Consider the following 12383-nt stretch of genomic DNA (forward strand, 5'->3'; position numbering starts at 1 on the left):
TTCTATTATCATAGCTTTGTACTGTACAACATATCATTAAACAATTATTCATTTTACACAACGGTGCGTCTAAAGACCATCAAGGTCGCCAACGTCCATGAACCTGATCATGATACTGCATTCAGTCTTAGTCGAGACAGTGTTTAAACTATAAAGTACTATCATATAAAGATTTTCATTCAAATAATTAGTGTATATATATAACATAATGCTTATTGTCTAACCCATATGCACCGGTGGCAGATTAACCGACCGGGGCACAGCCCCCCCCCCTCCCCCCCCCCCCCCCACACACACACATTCTTTTTGTCTAGAGCGGAAATTAATCACAGCTTGATTTGACTTCTAAAACTGGCCGTTAATTCATACAAACGTCCGCATACGCGATTAATGACAACTTATCGGTGGGGTGTAAATATTGACACCTGTGTGTAATGTCTCTGCAAAATTAAGTTTTAATGTAAAATACATGTACATGCATGCTGATTGGAATAGTACGTTATATTAGTTTATAATACAATTATGAATACAGATTAAGATTGATTTACAAGTGAAACTTCTGATCTGTGTTTTTAAAGAATAGGTACAAATATATATGTTTAATGTATTTCATTTTTTTGGCCGTTAGTTTTCTCGTTTGAATTAATGTTTTACATTGTCTTATCGGGACCTTTTATAGCTGACTATGCGGGATGGGCTTTGCTCATTGTTGAAGGCTTTATTTTAAAACACTGGCTAAATTTGTTTTGAATACCATACATGCACAATATTTGTTTTTTTAATTTGAATGTTGTATTTCCTCCCACTCTTATTTCCTCCGGTCCAGGAAAATTTATTGGCAATAATCAAATGCGATTTTTTTTTCACAAGATCTACTTTGGAGCAGAATCTCGGACTTATACATTTCTCTAAAAGCATACAGTTCTAAAAGTTGTGTATTTTCTTGTCTAAATTACCATGTACATGTATGAGGATAAGAATAGGTCACCATTTATAAAGATAGAAAGAAAATATAGATGATGAAATATAAAGAACAAATTGATTGATTGTTTGGTTGTTTTACATCCAGTGGCAAATATTTGATGCATTTAAGGCAGGCAAATATTCAGTATAAAGACAAATGGTATAAAAATAAAAGATATATTGAAATGATGATCTGAGCTCCCCTCCCCGAAAAAAAATCACTCGTATTATATTAATCTAAAGTTAAATCTGGATCCGCACCTGTTATATTTGGCGTAAATTAAAAATTTCTGTTTTAGCGAAAATACTTGAGTTCAATGGCACGTGCTAGTAATCAACCGAGGCAACAGGAAACAAAATCAATGATCCATAACGCAAAAAGTAAATGACTATTTTACAATATACAATAAAAAGGTGCCAATACATTCATTGTCTCCGTGTCAGATATTTTTATTGACTGTACAATCGCTTGCACGTTAGCTGTACAATTATTCGGAGCCTTCCTGTACAATCACTTTGAGCTTTCCTGTAGAATTGCTTGGTCAAATTTATTAAATACATTGCATATGCATTGCATTGGTTGTTCCTTGTCTGTCCTATTACATTCATCTATGGTATTTGAAATGAAAATAACCACAAATCATATCATTTTGACAATTAAGGTTCTATTAAGGAAGCCTTTTAAGGTGACTATACCAGAGACACAAACAAAATGTGTACAATATATATATAAAAAAAGAAGAATTGCCAAAGAGACAACTCTCCACAAGACCGAAATGACACAGAAATTACCCACAATAGGTCACCGTACGGCCGTCAACAATGAGCAATACCTCATAGTAAGCTATAAAAGGCCCGGAAATAACAATGAATGATATAAAGTTTTTTAACACTACAACCACAGAAGAAGGGTGGCTGCTTTTATATTTCCATATGTCGGGGTTTAAATCCCATTCAATAGAAGAAGATGGGGGGGAAAGGTGCTTGGTTATATTTATATCATGTCTATCATGACGCGGGGAACTGCTACATAGTTGTTAATAATTCGTAAATCATAATTTAAATTTCACCAATAATAGGGAGCATTAAGTCGCAGAAATAATTAAGGGCAGTATCTTTATGTAAAGAATATACCACATTGAGCTTTCTGAACTTTCTTCTGTCTTCTAGCAATTTCCGGACTATTTCGAAATATGTAGCTTAACGTCTGACATATAAATATGCAAATTCAATAATTACATGTAGTTCAATCCAGGTTAGATTTAAACGATCAAGTTTATTTCTTTATAATGCATAATTGGGACAAATTCGTTGTTCAAAATTATTTTCCAAGTGTTATTTAGATTTCAAATATGCATATTGAAAGTAAATATTGAATCAATTAAAATTCAGATCAAATCCGCTTAAAGAAAATAAAACCGGCGAATGACACTCATTTTTGTTGCATTTGGGTTTGACTGACCTTAATTGATATTTTGTTTAAAACAATTCTTCAAATTAAATATACAATTAATTTACGTTTTTAAGGGGGGCATTGAACCTGAAATAAATACTAGTAACAACAATACAGGCTTATAGTATTTTGAATCATTTTTGAAGTGTTCCAATATAATAAACCAGAGACACATAACTTGTAATTTATGTCTCTGAATGAACGAATGATAATTTTTACGAATAGAAAGAAGAAAGCAAGTGTGTCCGAAAGGTGATTGATTGTCAATTTGATATTTCAAAGGCAAATGTATAAATATAGTGTGTTCATTGTATACTTTAAAACTTAAACCAGAATGCGTCGAAATGTCTCTGCATGTTTATAACAGTCACAAGTCACTTCTAAAATTAAAGATCAGCGATCGATTAAAATTTTATGCAATAATATTTTGTCAAAAGTGATAGAGATGCCATTATAAGGTAATTCAAATAATCGGACCCTTATTTTTTTTCTTCCAAAACACGTTAAAGTTAATATCAGAGCCATATAATTCATGTTTTATATCTTTGACTATTATGCTAGTACCAGAGACATGTATTATATGTCTCTGCTAGTACTAGTATAATTTTCTCAGGTTATATTCTCTGTTGATATGCATCTTTCTTTTAAGGTCTTTAAAAGTCTTGTTTTTCTCTAACACTTTAGAATAGTATATCGGGACCATTTCTGAAAATAATCTTTCAAAATGCAAATTTAAGTTTTAGCCTTTAAAACTAGTATGCCAGATAATTTGACCACATGACAAGAAATTCTACAATAAACATTGGTCACGCACGACAGATTCCGATGTGAGACAGTCACACGTGCCGTTACAATTACCAGTGTACACGCATCAGTGCACACATGTATGTCAAATAGGTCAGTTGATTGGAGGAATGTTACCGAAAACACGCCTACCTCAAACTAATACCCAATCAAACGCCTTTACCAGAAACATAGATAATACATATGAGATTTGGTTGCGTATTCAACATTTGAAAAAGTTTATAAACTCTTAATTCGAGATGCAAGTTTCCCAATAAATTTCAGCTATCTAGTGATGAAAAAATATAAATTTAAAAACAAATACAAATTAAAAGTTTTTCGATTTTGTCCGTAGTCTATTCGTAAAAAAAAACCCACCAGCAATCCAAACTTATAAGAGATCATAAAATACAAATCTAACAAGACTCTGAAAGGTGTTTGCCAAAAAATATTCGAAATAAAAGATTTTTTCATACGAGAAACAACATTGTATTATATAATTAGCATGAGAAGTAAATTAGACCAAATGAATGAAAAAAACTTTTAACAGAGTAAGTGCACATATTTTAATGGCGACAACCACCCATATCCAGGTTACGTCGCCGAAAAAGAAAAGTATATTAATAATAATATTAACGATGTCAATTTCATGATGTTATAGGATTAAAGTTAGAAAGAATATTAAGCACGATTCATGTTTCCCCATGTATAGAGATTAAAACAGATATATATTTTTATTTCTAAATAAAATTCTAAAATACAAAAGAATGGCATTTTGTTTTTGTTTTACTTCTTTCCCGACAAAGTTATTTGCCACAAGTGCACGAATTTGAATTGCGCCAACTAAATGACTAATAAGTTAGAGTGTGGTCAGATTGCTACGCCATGACTTCATCAAAAACTACCTTGACCAAAAACTTTCACCTGAAGCGGAACGACTGGACAGACGAACGAACGAACAGACGGGCGAACAAACGGACCCACAGGCCAGAAAACATAATTCCCCTCTACTATCCTACGTGGGGCATAAAAATAATTTCCCGATTTTTAATGTCTTCATATATGAAAATAAATTATGAAAAGTGCACCACAAGAAACAAACTGGTTAAAATGTTCCAGCTCCATACCAGTCTATTCTTCAAACGCCTGTCCGTCGTCGCCTGTCATCACATTCAAGCACGCTTGCAAGAAATAATAAACAGTATAGAGATACGGGTACAATACACATTATAGATAATTTGTCCGATCACCTGAAAAATAAAATTGGTTCCAAAGACAAAAAACGCTACGAAGTATTAGATTCAATTTTCGGTTCTACCGGACTTTTCACAGCCCAATTTCAAGATGAGTTTAATAAAAAAAAAAAAAGCAACAAATCAATCCTTCAACACGTACTTAAAAAATATATATATATAAATGTGAAATAAATATTTAAAAATATATATATATTTTAGTCACTTATTAATATGAACATTCGATATATTGCTCCAGTGACCGTGCGAAATTTATTATTTACCAAAAAATTACACTTGAGAAAATACTTCTTCATTCTGAAAAAAAATATTAATACAATTCAACAATTCATTTATTAGAACCCAACTTTACCAAACTTGTCGATTAAACAAAAAAAAACAAGACAGAACCAATTTAATGTCATATTTTCAATATGCTGTCAAACTAAAAGCCCATTCAGATAATCCTGCCTACAGCTGTGTTTTTAATCCGATTTATGAAGATATTTTTGCAAAACTTGAAAATAAAATTCCTCCTTTAGGTTTACGTTTAAAACTACATTTAGCTTCTTTTGATTTAAAATCTGTTGCTCAAGTTCAAACTTGCAAATGTTTTCCATGGGAACTTCCCAAACCAAAAATGATATTTGATCTCCGTGAACACAATAAAAATAAAACACATCCTCTTTTAATTCAGCAACACTATGCTGAAATTAAAGCCGATTATCTAGATTTTTCAACTGTCTATACTGATGGATCAAAAGATGGTGATAGAGTTGCATCTGCTGCTGTCTCCAGGGACAGAGCTGCAACCCTCCGTTTGCCATCTGATGCATCCATCTTTACTGCTGAAGCAGAAGCAATAATTTTGGCTTTGAAATTTATTGCTTCTTCAGATAAATCCAAATTTATTATATGTTCGGATTCACTTTCATGTTTACAAGCTATACGAAATACTAAAATTTAAAACCCAACAATCCTGAAAATTTTATATGTAATGAGGAATTTAAAAATTCTTCTGAAAGAAATAATATTTTTATGGGTTCCGAGTCATGTTGGAATCCTTGGAAACACAGCTGTAGACCTTGAGGCAAAGAATGCCCTGGGTGACCCTCTATCTAACTGTGATATACCATATACTGATTTTAAATCTAATATTAGAGAATATGTTTTTAATATATTGAAAAATAAATGGAGTAAAAAAAAAGATAATAAATTGCATAAAATTAAACCTAGTTTAGGCAAACCTTTTGATAATATTATGTGCAGAAAAGATCAGTGTGTTATTACTAGATGTCGTATTGGTCATACTAGAATAACACACGAGTATCTTTTAAAAAATGAAGATGAACCACAATGTGTTCCTTGCAACTGCAAGTATACTATTAAACATGTTTTAATTAATTGTATTGACTTTGCTGATATTCGTAAGAAGCATTTCAATGTCAATAATATGTATGATTTATTTAATGATGTTCCATTTACAAATATTGTTGCTTTTTTAAAAGAAATTGGAATTTATTATAAAATATAAAAATGTTATTATATTTAAATCGATTTTAATTTTTATCACGTTATTTTACTGTTGATTTTTATTTGTATATACTCAATTTGCTTTAGTCAAGAATTTTAGTATATTGAAGGACTTTTTGTCTTATTTTAAAAATATGCTTTAAATTGTAAAAATATTCGAATTAGCTCTCGCCGCGATATAGCCTTTTTGTGCTAATGCGGCGTAAAGCAACCAACAATCAATCAATCAAAATTTTTTTATATAACTATAAGCATGATAAGTCTTTTATCTGGCAAGAACATCCCTATTTCATGTATTTAGCGGACAAGCAGTGAAGTTATTCTTTTTGCTGTTACTGCATATACGAAGAAAGAAAATAACTCCCGAAATTAATTTGAAACTTTGATACTCAATACTTTCCAGCAAAATATTCACATCCCTTGGGACGTCCAGTGACATATATATAACATGCATGTCGGAACAGAAAATTTGGCATACAGTACTTTCAGAACGATGTTTACATTATAAAACATTATACATGTACCCAAAAATTGTGATGACGAATTCCTTCCTTTGTTCGAGAACTATTTTATTTAAATAGAAATCTGTGATTTTACTTTGTCCATTACTTCGACGAACCAGAGCAAGTTAAATATCGACCTGTATTTAATTCAAATTTGTTCTCTTCTTCTTCTTTTGGTATACAATAGTCCATCGACATCCCATGATAACATACTGTTGTCATACGAGGACTAGTCTATTTACAAAACTGTTAACCCAAATTAAACAAAATGCATGTTTCTTTCTTATGCATGGTTTACTAGTATGTAAAAATGTATATAATTTTAAATTGCAACTATCTATAGTTCCGTAACTTTCTATCAAAGCGTATAAAAGAATGGTCGATAAGTGCGTATATTTTTGTTAAATCAATATTTCTTGTAAATTTCCAACTGTCCTTCACTTTTGACAACGAGTACTTACATGTCCCCAGATTTACCATTGGAAAAAATGCATGTGTAAGCAAATTTTTATTTTATCAAATCTCTGTTTGGAATTATTTAGATTTTTATAAATAATATTCTTTACACCAAAAATGTTATTTATAAACAGTAATGACTAGTATATCACTATCAGCCACGCAAGACAGAGATGTATATATTTTTCAAATGATTATACACCTGAATGATAGTTTCAGTCGTGTACACTGATGGATACGCTCAGAAGTGAAACTATGCATGAACTTGCAAGTCCGACAGGAAATCGCTTGAATACCTGGCCGTGTCACCTCACAATACATTTGGGAGTAATACCTTTAGCCATGCTGGTGATCAGACAAGGGAAGGTCTGAATTTATTTAAAAAAGTTTATTACATAAAAGAATTATGGACAAATTAGGTTTTTGAAAACAATTTTCACGGAACGTCAGGGGTAATACTTGTACAAGTTAATTTTATTTACTTTACATATAAGTAATATAAGTAAATAAATAATGTTTGAATAATCTCCCGTTAATTTTGTCTGTAGTGTTTTTGTTGATTGCGGTTTGTCATATATTTGTTTGTTTGTAGCTCCTGTATACTTGTATTATATAAACCAAGTTGTCATCACTGTTGGGTTTCTCGTCTGAATTTTTACATTAACTCTGTTAGATGCCTCTTTCCAAGCCGGGCCTTTTATAGGGTCTCATTATGAAGTTTTTGGTCATTGCTGAAGGGTGTGCAGTGACCCATTATATAGTGGCTAACAAGAAAATCACTTGGTCTACATGGTTTAGGGTTTATAGTTATGATAGTCGTCTCATCAAAATTCAAACCAGTGGCGGATCCAGGGGGAGGGTTCCGGGGGGTTGCAACCCCCCCTTTTTTTGGGACGATCAATGCATTTGAATTGGAACATTAAGTTGGACCCCCTTTGTCCTGGGTTGGGAACCCCTTTTTTGAGAAGGCTGGATCAGCCCCTGATACCATATCTCCTTAGGGACGACATCAAAAGATCGATGTAGGATAACAAACTTAAATCAAATAGTTTGGGGGTGGGGGTGGGGTCAACATTGCTGCAAGATATGTCAATCTAAAATCGATTTTAAATATATATATACCTATTGGTCAATCATTTTTTTCCAAATTAAGTTAAGAGGGGGGGGGGGGGGGTTTGGGGGTCAGTGAAAAAACTATGTGAATTAAGTTTTTTATCCTTCATTGAACTTTTGATGTCGTCCCTTAGGCAAAATCAAAAATTATGTTTGTTTCCCCTCCCCCACACGGGTCAAAAAATTATGTTCCATAAACAATCGAAATTATTTTCGTTCCCAAAAATCATGAAAATAATCTTTTCTATTTTTGAAAAGTGTTAAAGGCAAAAGAATTGATTATCTCAAACAATACACTCAAATTCAGCACAAACAACTCAAAGGATGCGCTGACTGGACAAGTCAATCCATTCATGTAATCATGCTATGACAGCCAGTTAAAAAAATTTAACCTCAAACCTTCCTGGTCTGTTTACAAGGGTAGACCATTGGGATGGGAAACAGACATTCTTTAAAATGTGGCCTTATTCATATTTTTTTTTATTGAAATTCTGTAATAAGAAGATTTTACTAGTCTATAAGTATCACATATACTTTACATTATCAATAATCCATTAAAAAAAAAGTCCAGTCAAACCAACCATGCCAGACAGAGATGACAAATAATGTACACTTTACAGTTCTTCCATACCCCAAATTTATGGTTAACCGTTTATAGAAACCATGGTAACAGAGAAACAGACTAAACATAAAAAACATGAAAATGGTGTCATGGTCAGATGAAATCAGCTAATAAAAAATGTCAAACATGTTCACCTTACATTCGTTCCATATGCCAAAAATAGTGATCCTATACATGTACAATGTAGTTAATAGCAATTCAAAACATTGATGACCTTCTGCTGTTGTATGTTCTGTAGTCGGGTTGTTGTCTTGTTGGCACATTCTCCATTTCCAGTCTCTAATTTTATTACAAAGTATATGAGAAACAAACCTTTAATCCACTAACATGTTTAACCCCACCACATTATTTATGAATGTGCCTGTCCCAAGTCAGGAGCCTGTAATTCAGTGGTTGTTGTTTGTTATGTGTTACATATTTGTTTTTTCGTTCATTTTTTACATAAATAAGGCTGTTAGATTATTTTACATTGTCTTATCGGGGCCTTTTATAGCCGACTATGCGTTATGGGCTTTGCTAATTGCTGAAGGCCGTACGGTTATCTATAGTTGTAAATGTTTGTGTCAGTTTGGTCTATTGTGTATAGTTGTCTCATTGGCAATAGTACCACATCTTTTTTTTATATACTAACCATGTTAACATTATATTAAACTGAAATAACCTTAATCACTTAAATTATCCATGAAATAAAGTCAAGGTCAGGTCAACCTAACCTGATAGACAAGTAGACCTTGCAAGATACTCATATACAATAAAATGTATCCAATTACATATAATAAAATGTACAGTATAAGAGATCACTTCACTGATTAAATAACAGTATATTTTACATGCAGTCACTGAATCATGAAAATGAGGTCAAGTGCAATGGACATGATGATATAATGACAGACTGAAACATCATAACATATTAGCTACTAGTACATGTATCTGAATACAAGACAAGAAACATCCAGCTCTTTAAACTTTTAAAATGTAAAGCTCTATAAAAATAGCTTACATCATCCCCCTAAGACTGTAATACATATTTCTTGCATACAACCAACTTTCATGACTTTTGTGTAAGGCGAGACAAAATAAAATGATACTTTGAAGTACATGTATTGTTTAATATGTTCGACTACTACATGTACATGTACTAGTATAAAATGCCAGTTTTAGAATGAACAGTAATTTAGAAGATTATCAAAATACATGAAGATACATCATTGTACATTCAGACTATTATAACTACAAATGTATACAGCAAGCTGTCATTTGACTCTAACCAACAACTGTACCAGGGCTGTAAAGCTTGTCTAGGTTGGTGAAACTTCCATCATCATGCATATGACACTAAATAATAGTGACGGACCGTGACAGACCCTCATGGAAGGTCAAGAAGGTTTAACACACCATGGTGGTACATGTAGCCAACAGTAGCAATGTCAGCATAGAAATTCTTATTATATCCAAATTCTTTAATATTTTAAATGAATAATTATCCAAGGTGAATTCAGATATATGTATACATGTATGATCATGATGATGCACTTTTAGTATTGACAATGATTGCAAGATAATCACAGAAACCATGAATTTCCATTATTCCAATTTCCTACATTTTTTCCTATGAATTGTATGTTTGCTTTTTGTTAAATTCACAATTTCCTTTTTGTACAATCAGAACATCCCATCAACAGCATGGCATAATGCTGTTAGCTTTATCAACCTTATTTCCAAACGCAATAAGTAACTCAAAATTATGAATGAATCCACCATTTCACAATTTACAGCTACAGGTACAAATGAGGTACATGTACCGTATTTGAGTAATTTAGTGACACTATATTTCCTATGTATACATGATATATGCCCCTTCATAATCTGGCTGGGAATCATGCTCAAACCAATGTGATATCTTATCTACAAAAAAAATATACATTAAGAATTAAGTATCTAAAATTACATAAGTCAAAAGCATTAATAATATTTCATATATAACTACATGTATTTGATTTGTCACAATTGTAGTAATAATAATTCAACAAATTCTTTTAATAATACTTTTTTATTTTAAAATAGAATTTGTTGAATATAATTACAAACATGACAAAGCAATTAGTATGTATAGATTATAACATCCCCTTTTCCATATTGGCCTTGGTATCATCCCAAAACTCTCATATTGGCCTCGAAGCTTTAGCCGAGAGCAGATATGGGTCGAGGGATGATACCCGGGCCAATATGGAAAAGACATGTTATAATCTGTTTATCACATATTTCAGTTCTGCAGAAAAGAGAAAAAAAAGGTCAATTATAACAATTCAATGAAACATAAAATGTAAAATCTTGAATATTTTATCGCAAATGTGGCATTAAGGAGGCAATGACGTCACATTATTTGGAATCAGGGCACAATATTAATATACTCTTTTTTTGCCCCATGCAATTTTGAGGTTATCATGGTTATTGCATATGCAAAACTTAAGGTATTCATTACAAATACATGAAATATGTGATAAATTATAATTATTGTACATCAGCCACCAGTGGCTATATAAATGAGTACATCATCATCGTAACATGTGAAGATTGGTTGGTTATGGGTTATAAAAAAATCCAGTGACAAATATTTCATGCAAATTTTAGGACGTGACAGTTATCAATACATTATTAGACATACAATACAAAGAATTCCAAATTTGTCTATACTTGATAATCAGCATAAATTTATTTATTTATTAAACTGTGAAGACAATCAGGTCCTTAATGCTATTGGTAAATTTATAAAAGTGAATCGGAGTTAGTAATTGTATTGTATCTGTATGTCAAAAAAATGTTTGTATCTATGCAAATCAATATTCTTTTTTCCCCTTATTCATGTATGCTCTGTGTGCCCCTTGTGGGCCCTTAATTGGAAATAAAATATGTTCTGTTCTATAAATATTTAGGGTTACTCGATCAGGGGGTTAGGTCTTGTAATAGGCCATCCCGCACAACCAAACCATTGTGAATACCCCACATGTTAGGCAATAAACAGGTGTGGATCCAGCCCTTTATAAAAGGGGGATTTAAACCAGAGTTTATATGTACCCAAGTCCTTTTCAAATCATGCATTGATCTACCAAAAAAAGGAGGGGGTCCAATCACAGGAACAATTTTTTAACAAGCCCAAATTCTTACTTTGCCTTTGAACAAGTTACTGTGCAAGAATGTTGTGTATTAGAAAGTCGATTCATACCTGTATGCACAAATGTAACAAATGTAAACATTTTCCCTTCAACTGTTCAATTTCTTGGCCGGATCAATGATTATTCTCATGTCTGATAGGCATGTTCTACTCACCAATTGTAATTTCCAGTTCAGCTATAAATATTGTACTGCAGTGTCCATCTACCATGTCAACGATTTTATGCAAAATAAGTTTGCCATTTGCAGCGCTGACAGACACTGCCGACATGCAGAGGTATTTTAAAGATACGGTAACGTTAAATCGTTTACGGGCGTAGAATTATTTTCCGTTTTTAATAAAACTTGTCAGATTTGATTGATTATCGTCGAAAAATTTCCCTAATGGATAGTAATTCAAATTAAACCAGCTTTATTATGCTGTATTCATGTAATATATATAACCTGGTCTTTAAATGTACTTCAGGTACACTGACGAATAAACATTTTTTTGATAATTTATCAAACCTATTTCAAATATGTAAATTGAATGATTTCATAAGCCTTTTTCTGCT

General features: G+C 32.1%; 1 long non-coding RNA gene across 1 annotated transcript; it reads right to left on the minus strand.

Annotated features, from left to right (window-relative positions):
• Positions 1–9745: 9745 nt before the first annotated feature.
• On the minus strand, positions 9746–12107 carry LOC134684064 (uncharacterized). Its single transcript, XR_010101158.1, has 2 exons — positions 11986–12107; positions 9746–10563 (listed from the first exon to the last, which is right to left on the minus strand). It is a non-coding gene; the product is annotated as an uncharacterized LOC134684064 (long non-coding RNA).
• Positions 12108–12383: the final 276 nt, after the last annotated feature.

The sequence above is a fragment of the Mytilus trossulus genome, chromosome 9, assembly GCF_036588685.1.
Source record: "Mytilus trossulus isolate FHL-02 chromosome 9, PNRI_Mtr1.1.1.hap1, whole genome shotgun sequence".
In the NCBI taxonomy this organism is placed as follows: Eukaryota; Metazoa; Mollusca; class Bivalvia; order Mytilida; family Mytilidae; genus Mytilus; species Mytilus trossulus.